Consider the following 14830-nt stretch of genomic DNA (forward strand, 5'->3'; position numbering starts at 1 on the left):
AGGGATCCAGCACTTCCCCAGCACCAGAGGTGAATGTATGAGCTGCAGTTTTCCTTCCTGATTTAGGTAGAGGCAGGTGGCTGGTCTCTGTGACAGGTTGTATGCTTTTCTTAGTCCAAATGGCTTCTCTCAATCCCAACCCCTTAATGAGATATTAATTAGGTATCATTGTCCATCATATTTTGGAAAGTGGGGAACTATGAGAGCACTTAGATGTTCAAAGTGTTTCGGCAAATCAGCTCTTGGAGGAAGGGCTGAGATAGAGCTGCATGGTTCTGTTCATATTCTTGTTGAAAGCGACTCATTTCCAAAAGCTAGATAAGCTTTCTTTTTTTATTTTTAATTGTGGTGAAATACATGTAACATAAAATTTTTCATATTAACTATTTTTAAGTGTAGAATTCAATAGTGTTAAGTACACTCACATGTTGTGTAACCAATCTCCAGAAGTCTTTTCATCTTACAAAGCTGAAAGCCATTAGTCACCCATTAATCAGCTCCCCATTCCCCCTTCCCCCAGCTCCTAGCAACCATCCTTCCCTTTCTGTCTCTGTGACTTCAGCTGCTTTAGGCACCTCATGCCTCTGACTTCAGCTGCTTTAGGCACCTCATGTCTCTGACTTCAAGTGCTTTAGCCACCTCATGTAAGTGGACTAATACAGTAGTTATCTTATTGTGACTGGCTTTTTTTTCATGTTGCGTAATGTCCTCAATGCTGTAATGTGTATTCACATTCATCCACGCTGCAATGTGCGTCAGAATTTCTTTCCTTTTTAAGACTAAACAATATTTAATTGCAGGTGTATTTGTTTAACCATTCAGCTGTCAAAGGATGCAGCTTGGGTGGCTTTCGCCATTTGGCTATTGTGAATAATGCTGATACGAACATGGGTGTACAAATATCCCTTTGGATCCCTGTTTTAAATTGTTTTAGGTATATGCCCAGAAGGAAAATTGCTGGATCATGTAGTAATTCTATTTTTAATTTTTTGAGGAACCTCCATACTGTTTTCCAAGCAGCTATACCATTTTATGTTCCCATCAGCAGTTCACAGGGGTCCTAAAATCTATACATCCTCCTCAACACTTATTTTCTGTTTATTATTATTTTTGATAGTAGCTATCCTCATGGGTATAAAGTTGTGTCTTGTTGTGGTTTTAATTTGCATTTCCCTAATGATCAGTGATGTTGAACATTTTTTTCATCTGCTTATTGACCATTTGTGTACCTTCTCTGGAGAAATGTTTACTCAAGTCCTTTGTCCACTTTTTAATATGGCTGGCTGTTTGCTAGCCAAGCATTTTTATGGACCACTGAGCTAAGGTAATAAGTATAAAGAAATAGGCCAAGCTAGGCTAAGAGTTTATCTGTTCAGACTCCAACATTCCAGCTGGTGACTTCCTCACCAACTCACCGCCATGATCAAGCCTCGTGCTCAGGGTGGCTGTGGATGCTCATGGTAAGAAAGGAGTGACTGGTGAAACCAGGAAACCAGAGCTGACTTTAGGACCCCAGCTTGTATCCAAACTGAGGTTGAAAGATAAATTATTTGTGTTAACACAACAACAAACAACGACGCGTCCTTTTCCTTTTGCCCTCGTGGCCCAATCTGAAGCATTGCCACTACAGCCACCCCAGCAATTATTACCATTTCCCCCAACTGTCACTGTTACTGTCCCCAGACATGGATCAAGGGCTTACTGCATCTCACATATGCACCCCAAGTGCTTAATACATCTGGCGCCCCTGTGGCTAGAATCAACCTGTATTCAAATCCCATAGGCGAGAAATAACCAGCCATTTAAGTCATTTGAATGGCTGAACATACTACATGTCTGAAAATGAGAAGAATAGCTGAGTGTTTCTTTCTTTTATGTTTTCATCCATACCAGAGAATAATGAAGCTTGTCTTTAAAATTTTTAAACAGAAGCTTTGGTCAGGCTGGATGGTTTACAGAGATTAGCTTAACCTCCTCGTAGTGTTCAGAAACTAACCAGAAGGCTCTCCGAAGCCAAGCAATTTTATAATTAAGTGGTAACTGTTTTTTTTTTGGAGGGCTTTTTCTTTCCTAGGTAGCCTAGAGAAAGATAAACAGCTGCAGGAATCAATAAGCATCAAGGTCATAGGCTGAATTATTTACTGATTCTCTGCTGTTTATCTAAAACTTTCCTGTCTACAAGGAAAAACTGTGTCTACTTCACAGAAGATTTAGAACGTACCTGCTTTAGTTTCATGGTCGTCGTTACTGTCTTTACCCTTTTAATGGCCAAGCAACATCACTGCCTTCCTAACAGAGTCTCGCAAATGGGAGAATGGGAGACTCTGATGACCCGGCTCGTTCACCAAGCTGGGTCAGGATGGGGGAAGCCTCAATGGGCTCTGAGTAGTAGGAAGCACAAGGTGGGTGAGGTGAACCACAAAAGATGTGAGCCAACTGCACACAGATTCATCATTGTGCATCTCCCTGGCGGCTGCAGCGTCTTCCATCAGGTCTCCAACTTTCTTCTTTTCCATGCTCCACCCACAATTGATTCTCCAGTCTACCATCAAAATGGTCTCCTCTCGGCCGGGCATGGTGGCTCACGCCTGTAATCCCAGCACTTTGGGAGACCAAGGCGGGCAGATCACGAGGTCAGGAGATCGAGACCATCCTGGCTAACACGGTGAAACCCCGTCTCTATTAAAAATACAAAAAAGCCGGGCTTGGTGGCAGGCGCCTGTAGTCCCAGCTGCTGGGGAGGCTGAGGCAGGAGAATGGCATGAACCCAGGAGGTGGAGTTTGCAGTGAGCCGAGATGGTGCCACCGCACTCCGGCCTCGGCGACAGAGAGAGACTCTGTCTCAAAAAAAAAAAAAAAAAAAAAAAAAAGATATCTTCTCAACCCTCATCTGTTAAGACTTTTGTGAAGAAGTCTTCTGGGCCTTCCTCATCCTCTCTGGAGTATCTAAATCAATCTACATTCTCTGTGAGTGCTGCAGCTGCTGTCCCTCTGCACATTTCCTGGCCACAAATCCGGTTGCTCTCTGCCTTTCTCCCTAAACTCTTACCATACGTCTTTGAGTTTCTCAAACACACCTTGCTCTTTCCCCTCAGGTTGTACTCAACTGTTGGTTCTGCTGGAATAACTTTCCTCTCCTTCCCAGGGCAGGCCCTCCTCATCCGAGTTCTAACAGCCCATACCTTTTGAAGCGAACACATTTCACAACCCTCATTAGCAGTCTTGAGTCGTTGCAGGTGAAAAACCGTGGCCACACGATGTCTATTATATCACTAATAATAGTTCAATGCTGAGCCCATAATAGATAGTCAGTAAATATTTGTGTAGCTAATAAAGGAGTCTCATAAGTTACCATGGACTACTGAGAAAGAAAAAGAGCTCAGAGATACGTCGCCTACTAAAATGTTGCTGTAAAATTCTAACGGCCTGTCTGAAAGCACCTTGCTTGCCTTTGTTTGAACTTCACACTTACAGGAAATAGTTGTGACTGCTGCAAGAAAGCACAATATTTTAAAATTTAGTACTAAAAACTTGATATATTAGGAGACAGTTGTCTATTCATAAGAGGATTGTGATTCCTCTAAGCAAAACTGGCCACTTCCGTGTATTTTACTATTGAAGCAATTTGTATACAGCCTTCAAGGAATATACCTGTTCTATAAAACAACAAGACACCTGTATCAAAAATATCCACTTTTTGATGGATCACTAGCTCTTCCAAACATTGGCATGTTGGTTATCAGAGAAGGGAATAAAAAGAGCTTGGAGGGACAATGTAATCTTGATATGCCGGCCCTCTACCAATTCTGAATCAGCTGAGTTAGAAGCACCTACATCCAAAGTCAAATTGACTTATTGTTATTTCATGTTCTTTTCAGGCATAGTCCCAGTTTGTTTTGTTTTTTCCTTTGGTAGGTAAGGCTGATAGGTAGCTCTGAGTTTGCTAAAGCACCTCTATAAATCTAAATGGTGCCAAATATTTGGATGAAAGCTATTTGAGATTATGTAAACAAAATATCTGCATAAATAACACAGGAGTTTTCTTTTCACTTGTATTTTGGGTGCTTTGCAGATGAATTGAAAACATGTGGTTTCCTGGTTGGAAGATGTTACTCTCAGGCCTTGGGTGTTAATTGTGGTTCCGGGCCAGGCACCAGATCCTTGCTCAGTGCTCTCTACTAGCCAGGAATGGTTTTTGAAAGAGCTTCCTGATCTGCATTAAGGGTGTAGATCCCAATGATGTATTCATTTTCTCTTTTTCCTTTCTCTCTTCTTCACCCCAGCAACTATTAATGAACTCAAAATCAATGTCTGGTTGCTTGATGAGATTAGAGGACTTTCACTGGTCTTGTAACTGCTCATAGGAAACCAGATGCAGCAATCAGTTTATTGTGCACTCTCTTTCTCTGTCTGTATCTCTGCTATTGATGAAGTAATTGATTAAGTATTGATGAAGTAATGCCACCCTGGGGCTTGTTCCTGATAAAGCTGCTTCAGAGAAAGCAAAATGATGGGCCTCCACACAATCCTGGCAATTATTCTCCATCCCAGCACCAGAGCAGGGATGGCTTAACGTAAGCAAGGCAACATGTTGATGCTAAGCAGTCCCTCCTGAGAATCTTGGTTTTAATCTGCAATAGTGTTTATTTTGAGACAAGATTTTTCCAGAGGTTAGGCAGGCGCTGGGAGGCTCTACAGGCTATACCACTGGCTGTTTGAAAGGATTCAAATAACTTGATAGTAGGAATCCAATTCAGCTTTGCTGAGTGTTCCAAACTCCAACCCTTCATATGATCTTAATTATTCTAATCCTGATATACAGAGACTGATGGTTAGTTATGTCTCCATAATGACTCCTGAGGACAAAAGAAGAGTGTTAGAAACAGGAAAACAGGATCAGCTGAAGCTGGGAGGCAAGAAAATCTGCAGCCCAGAAGAAGCTAGGTGTGGGGCCAGGCTTAGGAAAGCCTGTGTAGTATGGAGAACAGGCACACCCTTCCCCTTTCATGAGGCAGCCTGCAGAGGTTGAGAAGGATGAAGGGCTCATCCTGAGCCTAACAAATTGACACTGGAATCTATATGTGTCTATTGTTTTCTTTTACTGAAAAGCCACATTAATAGCTTTCCCTAGGGGGTCTTCACTTCTTTAGAGACTAACAATCAACTGCACGTGTTTTAAAGAAATAAGTGGACTCTATCATGGATAAAGTTCACGACAGTAAAAGTAGGGGCTGGATTCTTTTCCAGAGTCCTTGTTCCCAGTTTAAAAAGTAACAGCAATTTCTCATTGTTTTCTTTAAATAGGGATAATACAGGGATTGCAGGAGAAATTTGAGTTACTATGCAAATTTATCAGCTCTCTTGGGCAAAGAAAATTAAAGAGGTACTATACAGTATAAGTTAGGATTTATTCTAAGCTGCTATTACAAAGAAAGCCACCCAGTAATATAGAGCTTAAACAAAAATGGAAATCTCAGCCACTTTATCACAGTGTTTCTCAGCCAGCAGGAAGATGGACAGAAGCATGAAGCTCACATACAGATTCCTTTTAAAGCACAACCAGGAAATGACAGAGCTTTGTCACATGGCCACGCAGCCAGGCAAGGCTCGAAAGTCAGCCTTCCACTGGGTACCAATGTTCCGAGACTAAAGACAGGAGTTCTGCTATTAAAGGAAGAAGGATAAAATGATATTGGTGGACAATTTGCAGGCTCTGCCACAGGCAGAAGTAAAGTAAGACAAAATGGAACTCAAATTAATATATCAATCTGCTTGGATCAAGATAGCAACTGAAGAATAAAAGAGAAGGACTAGAGAGAACTTTAGATAAATAAAATAAATTAGATAAAGAGGGGCAAACAAAGTTGTGTATACTGGAAGGAAGGATTGGAACAGGAAAGGAGTACGTAGTCTACTTTCTAGTTTTTAAAAATTCAAGTCCAAAGTAGCTGAAACAGGGCTTAACTTTAATTAGCTGGGATGCTTGATAATAGGAATCCCATATGAAAATTCATTTTAATTGGGCTGGAATTGAAAATCTATAATTCTGTAGCCCTATATTTTGAAATGTCCTTCTTTATTCGTGGTAATATCTTTTGTTCTACTTTGTTTTTTATATTAATATAGCATCTCCAGCTTCCTTATGGTTAATTTTTGCATGACATATTTTTAAAGCACATCTATTTTTTGATATTAAAAGATTTCTAGTAGACAACATGTAGTTTGGTATTGCTTGTGTATTCACTCTGACAATATTTGCCTTTTTCTTTATGCATTTAGACCATTTACATTTAATGTAATTATTGATATAATTGGTTTTAAGCCTATCAGCCTACTACTTGTTTTGTATTTGTCTCATGTGTTCTTTAGACTTATTTCATCATTTTCTGCTACTATTTGGATAAAAGATTTTCTACTATTCCATTTATATCCACTATTGGCTTATTAGCTATATATCTTGTTTACTTTTCTTTTAATGGTTGTTCTAGGGTTTATAATATGCACTTAAGTTATCATAGACTGCCTTGAAATAATATTATTTCTTGTGCAATGTAAAAAATGAAATGCATGTCCTTACATTTCCCCCTCCCATTCTTTGTGCTGTTGTGATCATACATTTTACTTCTACATATATTATAAAATCCTATTATACATTGGTTTCTTTTTGCTTTGAATATTCATTTATCTGATAAAGAAATTAAAAAGAAAAAGAAAATATTGGCCTCTTTAAGTGCTCTTTTTTTTTATGTGTAGGTCTATGTTTCCATCTGTCATTATTTTCCTTCTGCCCAAACAACTTGTTTCAATATTTCATATAGGAATGATTTACTGGTAATAAATTCTTTCAGTTTTTGCTTGTCTGCAAAAGATCCTATTTTGTCTTCATTTTTAGGGACTATTTTCACTGAATGTAGTCTTTTTCTCTTTTTAATAGTTTTAAGATGTTATTCTATTGATTTAAAGCTTGCATAGTTCCCTGCTCTAATTTTTATTACATAAAGTGACTTCTTTTTCCTCCAGCAGTGTTTAATATTTGTTAATATTTTGTCTTTATCACCAGTTTTAAGCAATTTGATTACAATGTGCCTCAGTGAGGTTTTCTTTGTGTTTATTCTGTGTAGAGTTCATTGACCTTATTTCATTTCTGAGTTTATAGTTTCTATAAAACTTTTTAAAAACTTGAGCCATTATATTTTTAAAATAATTTTATACTTTATTCTCTTTTCCTTTTCTTTCTACTACTCCTGTTACATGTACATTAGGCCACTAAATATTGTCTCCAAATCACTGTGGCTCTATTTATTTTATTAGCCGTTTTTTTCTCTGGATGCTTTATTTTAGATAGGTTCTATTATTGTCTTCACGTTTACTGATCTTTTCTTCCACAGTGTCTAATCTGTTGTTACTTTCATCCAGTAAAACTATTACTTTATAAATTGTAGTTTTTATTTCTATGGCAAGGGTTGGCAAACTTTTTTCTAAACAACAAGCTAATAAATACTTTAGGATTCCCAGGCTAGTTTCCTCCTTTCTGGAACTCTGTCCTATAACATTCAGTTGCCACAGGTTTCTTGAACTCTGTTCTCTCTCTTTGATTCACGAAGGCTATTACATATTGTTAGGGTTACCCTTCCTGAATGCAGTTTAGAAATTTCCTCCAGAAATTTTCTCTTCTTTCAGCAATTATTATTATTTTTTCGTTGTTTAATGTCTGGAAGCAGTTAATTCATACATTTTGTTTAGTTTTCTGATTGTTCATTATGGTTAGTTAAGCCCAATTTTTGTTACCCCATCATGGCAGGAAGCTGCAGCCTTCTTAGTCCTCCAAAAAGGAGCGGTCATAAGAGAATCCCTGTTGTATATTTACATGCAGCTTCTTAATATATTCTTCTATGACAAAATGGCTAATTGTTTAAGCCTCTAACTAATAGATGTATAATAAGTAAAAGAATCCTGGTAGGTTTGGTGATGTCTGACCTTTTTCATGGAATGATGCTACTCTAGGTTCAGTAGTGGTTGACATCATGAGATTATACAGAAATAGTAGTTGTAATCTGAATTTTTTAAATGGAGAATTAATGTTCACTAAAATATATTGGCAAAACATTCTGCTGAATACTGGCCAGTTATATCACATGGCAGAAATATTATTGAAAAAATAATTTTTACTAAAAACTCAGAATGACAATAGCAAGTATGAATTCAAAATTATACTCATTTCATTCCACATTAACACTATTTTAAACACATTTATGGTATATACTCTGAATGGACTGCAACTAGAGGGACAAAGGAGGTGTGTTTCTGGGTGAGGGTTTAGTGTGTATAAGCAGATATTCTAAATGAAGCCTAGTAATTGAAGTTTGATGCATGCTGTAGGGATTCTCCTTTGACTTAAATATTGAGCAGCCATTCAAGTTGTAGCTGAAAGAATAAATATCTGTTCAATTTTGTCCTTTAGTTCCTCCATGTTGGAAGCAGCTAGGACTGGGGAATGTCTGGAACTAGAGTTAGTGCTCATCGTTCTGATGGCAAAGGAAAGAGCAAGGCATCTGAGTCATTTTGGAAGGTCTCTTTTTTGACAAACAAGATGCTTTAGGGGGCTCTCTCTAAAAGGGTATATACACTGGGTACACAGTCATATTGGGGCTTCTCTACAGAGGATATTTCAGAAGTTTTGCAGGTGGTCACTGTATTGACAACCAATGCATCACCGGTTTTATCAAAAGTGCAAGGCTAGAGTTCTCAAGTAGAGAAGCCAAGATAACAGCAAGGTGTATACAAGCTAGGGAGCATGGTTTCCAGAAAAAAAAAAAAAAAAGACTAAACAGAAATCACACACAAAATGATATGCCTACAGTTGTATAGTTGCGATAGTGTCTGTGGTGAGATGAGGGCAAAAGTGTTCAGAACTGATGTCGGGGGTTTAATTTAGTTTGGGAGTTGAAGGCTGAGAAATGAAACATGGAAAGTTAGGAGAAAAGGAGTGTGAGTGAGGATGGGGTGGAGATCCAGATATGGGAAGGAGCTTGTTAGTCTGAGGGAGAAAAGACCAATATGAAGGGGCCCAAGTGAGTGAGGCACTTGAGATTACATGATGATGTTTTTAGGAGCTCAGCCATGCTGGGCCATAGAAACCATTCTATGGCCTTGAAGGTTTGTTCTAAGATCAATGGGAAAACTTTAAATGCTTTGGAAACGTAATAGTGCTGTGATCAGATTTGCCTCTTCCTGGAGAAGGGATTGGAAAGAGCTAGGAACAGATGCAGAAAGACGGTGCACAGGGGTGGAAATGGGGTGAGCTTTCCATGATTTGCAAGTGGTCTCTGCCCTCCTCTCATCCTTTTGCATGGTTCCACCAAATTAAACACTCTTCTATAACACTTAGGGAATGGTGGCCATATATTAGGTAAGTGGACAAAGAGGAAAAGAGAAAAATGGCACAAGTAACCTGCCCCCACTTCCGCCACTGTCATTGTGCCCAGTCCTTGACAAGCTCTGCCTAAGGAGGGACCTGATGCACGGTGTGGATGATGCCTCTTATGCGTGGGCTGTGGGCTGTCTTTCCCATGCTGGGGGGAATTGTCAGAGGGAGCAGTCATGGACATCAGGGTATCATCTTAATGAGTTGGGATATTGTACCAACCTCAGCAGCCTGGTCTGCAGTCAGATCTTTTAAAATTCTTCTCGCACTCCTGCCTTTTAGAACAAAACTAGGTTTCTACTTCATCTCTACATTGAGTCATCTTGGAAGCAGAGGACTTTTCTCTGGGAGCTTACTTCCCCAATATCCAGGAAAGGCAGAAGGCAGGACATTAGGGTCTACCTCTCAATGGAAATTTAAACAACAAAAAAATGAAAAACCATAAAACTTTCATAACGGGCATATTAGCTAACAATACGCTCATTTTGATTCATGTCGTTTAGAGGCAAGCATATTGAATATTGACTATCTGAACCTCAATGCTGGTATGGCCTTGCATTGTGTTTTGTTTTGTTTTGTTTTGTTTTGTTTTGTTTGAGACAGGGTCTTGCTCTGTCACCCAGGCTGGAATTCAGTGGTGCCATCAAGGTTCACTGCAGCCTCAACCTCCCAAGCTCAAGTGATTCTCCCACTTCACCCTCCCAAGTAGCTGGGACTATAGACGCACAACATCATGCCTGGCTGATTTTTTTATTTTTTGTAGAGATGGAGTCTCACCATGTTGCCCAGGCTGGTCTTGAACTCCTGAGCTTAAGTGATCTGCCAACCTCGGCCTCCCAAAGTGCTGGAATTACAGGTGTGAGCCACGGCTCCCGGCCAGTGTTTGTGTTTTGTTTTTGTTGTTTGTTTTAGTGATGAAGAGAAGAAAGAAAATCAGTAAGGAAAATTCCTGTATAAAGGCTGAAATGTATTTTGTGTTTTTTCTTCCCATCATCCAGGGTTAGATAACCACAAAAGCACTCTTTTATAGCACTTAGGGTAAAAGATATTGTAAAAATATCCTCTGTGAAAGACCTTAAGGTCATTCGAGACCAAAATTATTCCCACTGTACTTAAGCTTAGTTTCCATTTCTCATCTCCAGAAAAATTGAAAGTAATACTACTTAGAAGTGGTCTGTGGATTGGGGCCAAGCCACAAAACATGAGCTACATGTACAAACCAAAAATAAGCATTTAGAAATTTTCATAAAAATGTTTGTAACTTTATGTCTATTCCCTTTAATCTAATCATAAAGAATTTGGACTAGTACTTTACACATCTTTTAAGATTTTGTTTCATATTCCTGGTAACTTATTTCTCTTTCTTTCTTTTTTCTTTCTGTCTTTCTTTCTTTTCTTTCTTTCTTTCTTTCTTTCTTTCTTTCTTTCTTTCTTTCTTTCTTTCTTTCTTTTTCCTCCTTTCTTTCTTTCTTTTCCTCTCTCTTTTTTGATTTTACAAAAGTATTTGATCCATAATGGACTGGGGAAACAAAAAGAAAAAAAACATCTTGGCCCTCCCTGTATTATTTGATTTTTTTGCAATTTCTTATAAATCTATAATTCTTTCAAATAAGAAGTAAAAACAAAACCAAAATAGGACAAAAGAATATGTAAATAAAAAGCTGGTCCTTGACCACAGATAGAGAATCAGTAGCCTTGGACCCAATCAGCTACACGTGGGAAGAGCAACTTATAAAAGAGAAAAAACATCTTAAGGTCATGGTCAGTAGTTATGGCTGGATTCACTGGGATATAATGTGGTGCTACCTTTTTTTTATCTGTTATGTATTGCTACAATAATGCTGTGTAAGAAAAGCAGATAAACAAACACAAATCCCTGTGGCATCAAACATTGGACATTCATTTAGCTCACTGGCAACTCTTCTGGGCTGGAATCTCATGTCTCTGCAGTCAGCTGGTGGCTCTCTGGGAGGAACTGGTCTAGGATGGGCTCTCATGAATGGTCTGGCCCCAGTCCCTGCGGTCTCCTGTTCTCCAGCAGACAAGCTTGGCCTTGTTTTTATGACAGTCACAGGGTTCCAAGAGAGCAACAGAGGAATGCAAGGCCTCTCGAGGCCTGGGCTTGGAACTGGGATGCGGTCATTCTTACTGCAGGACCAGACTGGATTCTAGGAGTGTAGGAATGGGCTCCACTTGAAAGGGCAATGGATAAAGAAAGGGAAAGGATTGGGGCCATTTTGAAACAGCTGACCAGGACCTGGCTCATTGTTTGAGATTCCACATTCTCCAAGATACCAGAGTGATCTCAGATTCCAGATGCTAGTGCTTGTCGTCCCTACCCTAAGGACTGTTGATGAAATATTGCCCCTTTCCTTCAAGTGACCAAAATAGACACAATTAATTGATTCGTGTACTCTGCTCATTAACTTGAATGTGGCTTTTAGAATCTTTCAGAATTGGATTTATGTGTTGAAATCTATCACTCAATACTACAATTATGGACTCACAGCAGGTGGCTCAGGAGTCCCACAGCCCCATCAGAGGGTGCAGGACATGCACTGGTGGTTAGAGGTGGTGGTGACCATACCCTCTCAGATATAAATCTTGACCCTTCACAGGTTACTGTGGCCCAGTTACAAGGCCCGAGAGCATCTACTACCTATTGAAAAGCAGATTACAGCCAGGCAATTGTCAAGGAAAATGTGTTCTCCCACATAGGACAAGTAGCCTTAGGTTGCACGTGGGGTCTTCCAAGCTTCTCTGGGTGAAGACACAGTGTATTTCTGTTAGTTTTGAGGTTATCAATTATAATAGATGTGGTTACAATAATAGTAGTTCTCAGGAATGGCATAAAAGGACGTTGAATGCTTTAGGTCACACACTGGGTCTGAATTCCAAGCATTCATAAAATCATTTTGTGTATGCTTTCCCATAGTCTTGGAGAAAAGAAGCAGAAGGCATGGGGACTGGAAGTTGCGAGGTATGATGAGGCTTTTGCTGACACAAGAATGATGTCCTCACCCACTGGACCATAGGAGTGGCCTCCCAGGATCAAAGAACATGGGGAGCCAGCACTGGTGAGCCATGGAGACTGGGTGGGGGTGGGGTGGAATTCCTGACAAGGGAAAAGGTCTCCCTACCTTGGCATTCTCTGAGGTTTGCCTCTATAACAATGACAAAGTTTCCAAAGAACAATTATGGAACCCTGGGGACTTCAGAAAGGCAGAAACTCTTCATCACCTTTTCCTCCGCAGTATCTCTGTGCTAGACCCTATAATAAGAACGTCACACAATCATTCTGAACATTTACCCCATTCCTGTGAGACTCTAGCCACATGTTAGAGAGAGCTGAGAAAGAAGTTTGTTGCCCAGGGTTCCACAGGGGTCAGTATATAGCTCAGATATGTGACACTGAAATTTATATCCTTAGCCATTTCTAACACTCTATGGCCTTGTAAGGATTTGAGAACTTTGGAAAAGGCAGGGGTTAGTTTCGTTTGTCCCAGAGATAAACACAGACTTCCAAGGTGGACGAACTGCACAGACTTTGGATACAAGTGAAGGCTGAAGCAGCCATAGCTAAATCACAGGCACACCATGAATCTGAGCCACTTTCCTTTGCAGTCCATTGAAGGCACAGCAGACCCCCTGTAGCCTTCCCAATGTGCTTTGGTCAACCAAGGAGGACTTAGCCCACTGAAATGCAGGCAGACTAAGAAGGGTGTCTGTAGGGGCCAGTAGAACAGGCTTCGAGGCTCAGATGCACGAAAAGCCTCTACAGAGGTGGGATTTGGAGATTGACAAGCTCCCTGGGGCTTCATAGAGGAAGAATTGCTCATTACACAAGTCCAGTGAAAGGCAGCTTGTGTGTACGAGAGCAGGCAGGGCAGGAAAAATACTATAAGGAAATGTAAATAGGTCCTAGAAGTCCATCTGGTCGGTCATTCTGGGACAGCAACAGCAACCCACCTGGCGTGAAAAGGTCCCCAACGTGGAAGCTGAGACATGGGCAGAGTTCAGATTTTAGAGAACGGTGCCCTTCGGCTCCCCGAAACCTCAGTTACCAGAACCAAGGCAGACCATCAGAAGGGAAAGCCTGAGAATAAGGTCAGCTTGAGGATGTCACGTGATGATCCTTCAGTTCCCCCAACAGAGGACTGTATTAGTTCCACTCCCCCCACACAGGCCTGAATCACTGTTGATTCACGCAGAGTGATCAAAATGTCCAGATATTGATGGCAGAAGACTTGGGGCGAGGAGACAGAAAATCCAGATGGTTTTTATAGTTGAAAAGGGTAGAGATTTTTCTCATTCTTGGTGTACTCTCTGCCTCTATTTTGCTTTCATGCAGATCCAAGATTTGAGAAAGAGGGTCTGCCGAACTCTATTTAAATTTTTGTTTTTATGTTGCAGTATTTTGAATCAGTAAATTGTCACAGTTTTTTATTGGCTGGACCCAGGAAAGCATGAAACTGGCTGGAATTGCAGGAGGTATTTGAGTTAGACACGTCAGAGGACTTCCTGGCCTGAAGGGCACCAGCATGAGGAATAAAGTTATTTCTGTCGCTGTCATACTTGCTTTTTTTTCTCTGCCCTTTTCCTCTCTCTTTGGAACATTTTTTTCTCTTTCCTCCTGCATTTCACTCACTGATTTCAGCCAGAACGAAGAAAGAGCTTCATTACTATGAACTTGCTTGTGGCTGGAGGAATTGAAGTGGAGACGCTGACTCCCGTGAGCTTGGAGACTGCAGGGATGACAACCTTATGTTAAATTTGTGTGTTCTCATTTTTTTTGAGTATGACTATATTTCTGTACATTTTATTTCACCCTTTAAACATTTATGTTCCTGTGTTATGATTAATTAAGTGCAGTAAAATGAAGTGTTTGCAAAGTTAAAAAAAAAACCCTCACTCCTCTGGAGTCTTTGTACTGCACGTTCTTTTTGCTCTTGCCAGTCCTTATTTCTCTTTGCTCTTTTCTTGGATTTGTCACCTTTCTTTATTCCTTCCTTTTGTTCCTCTGGGCCAGTCCTTCAATCCCCACTCCGTTAAAGGCCTTGCTGATGCAGAATACTTTCAAGGCAACAGGGGTTTGTTCCAACTAGATAATCAACTCTCCTCTCTTCTCTTTCCTCCTCTCCCCTCTCCTCCCTTTCCCTCCCCTCCTCTCTTCTCTTTTTCTCTTCTCTCATTTTCACTCATTTCATCTTCTGTTTCTTCATGTCATCTGATACCTCCCATAATATGTTTTGTTTTTTGAGATGGAGTCTCCCTCTGTCACCCAGGCTGGAGAGCAATGGTGCGATATTGGCTCACTGCAACCTCTGCTTCCCAGGTTCAAGTGATTCTCCTGCCTCAGCCTCCCAAGTAGCTGGGACTACAGGTGCGTGCCACCACACCTGGCTA

The 14830-nt window shown here is 40.3% G+C and overlaps 1 long non-coding RNA gene across 1 annotated transcript; it reads left to right on the top strand.

The window, feature by feature from the left end:
- Positions 1-431: 431 nt before the first annotated feature.
- Positions 432-13930, top strand: LOC129048837 (uncharacterized). The gene is made up of 3 exons (XR_008511522.1): positions 432-644; positions 12360-12501; positions 13838-13930. It is a non-coding gene; the product is annotated as an uncharacterized LOC129048837 (long non-coding RNA).
- The last annotated feature ends 900 nt before the right edge of the window (positions 13931-14830 follow it).

The sequence above is a fragment of the Pongo abelii genome, chromosome 9 (assembly GCF_028885655.2).
Source record: "Pongo abelii isolate AG06213 chromosome 9, NHGRI_mPonAbe1-v2.0_pri, whole genome shotgun sequence".
Taxonomy (NCBI): domain Eukaryota; kingdom Metazoa; phylum Chordata; class Mammalia; order Primates; family Hominidae; genus Pongo; species Pongo abelii.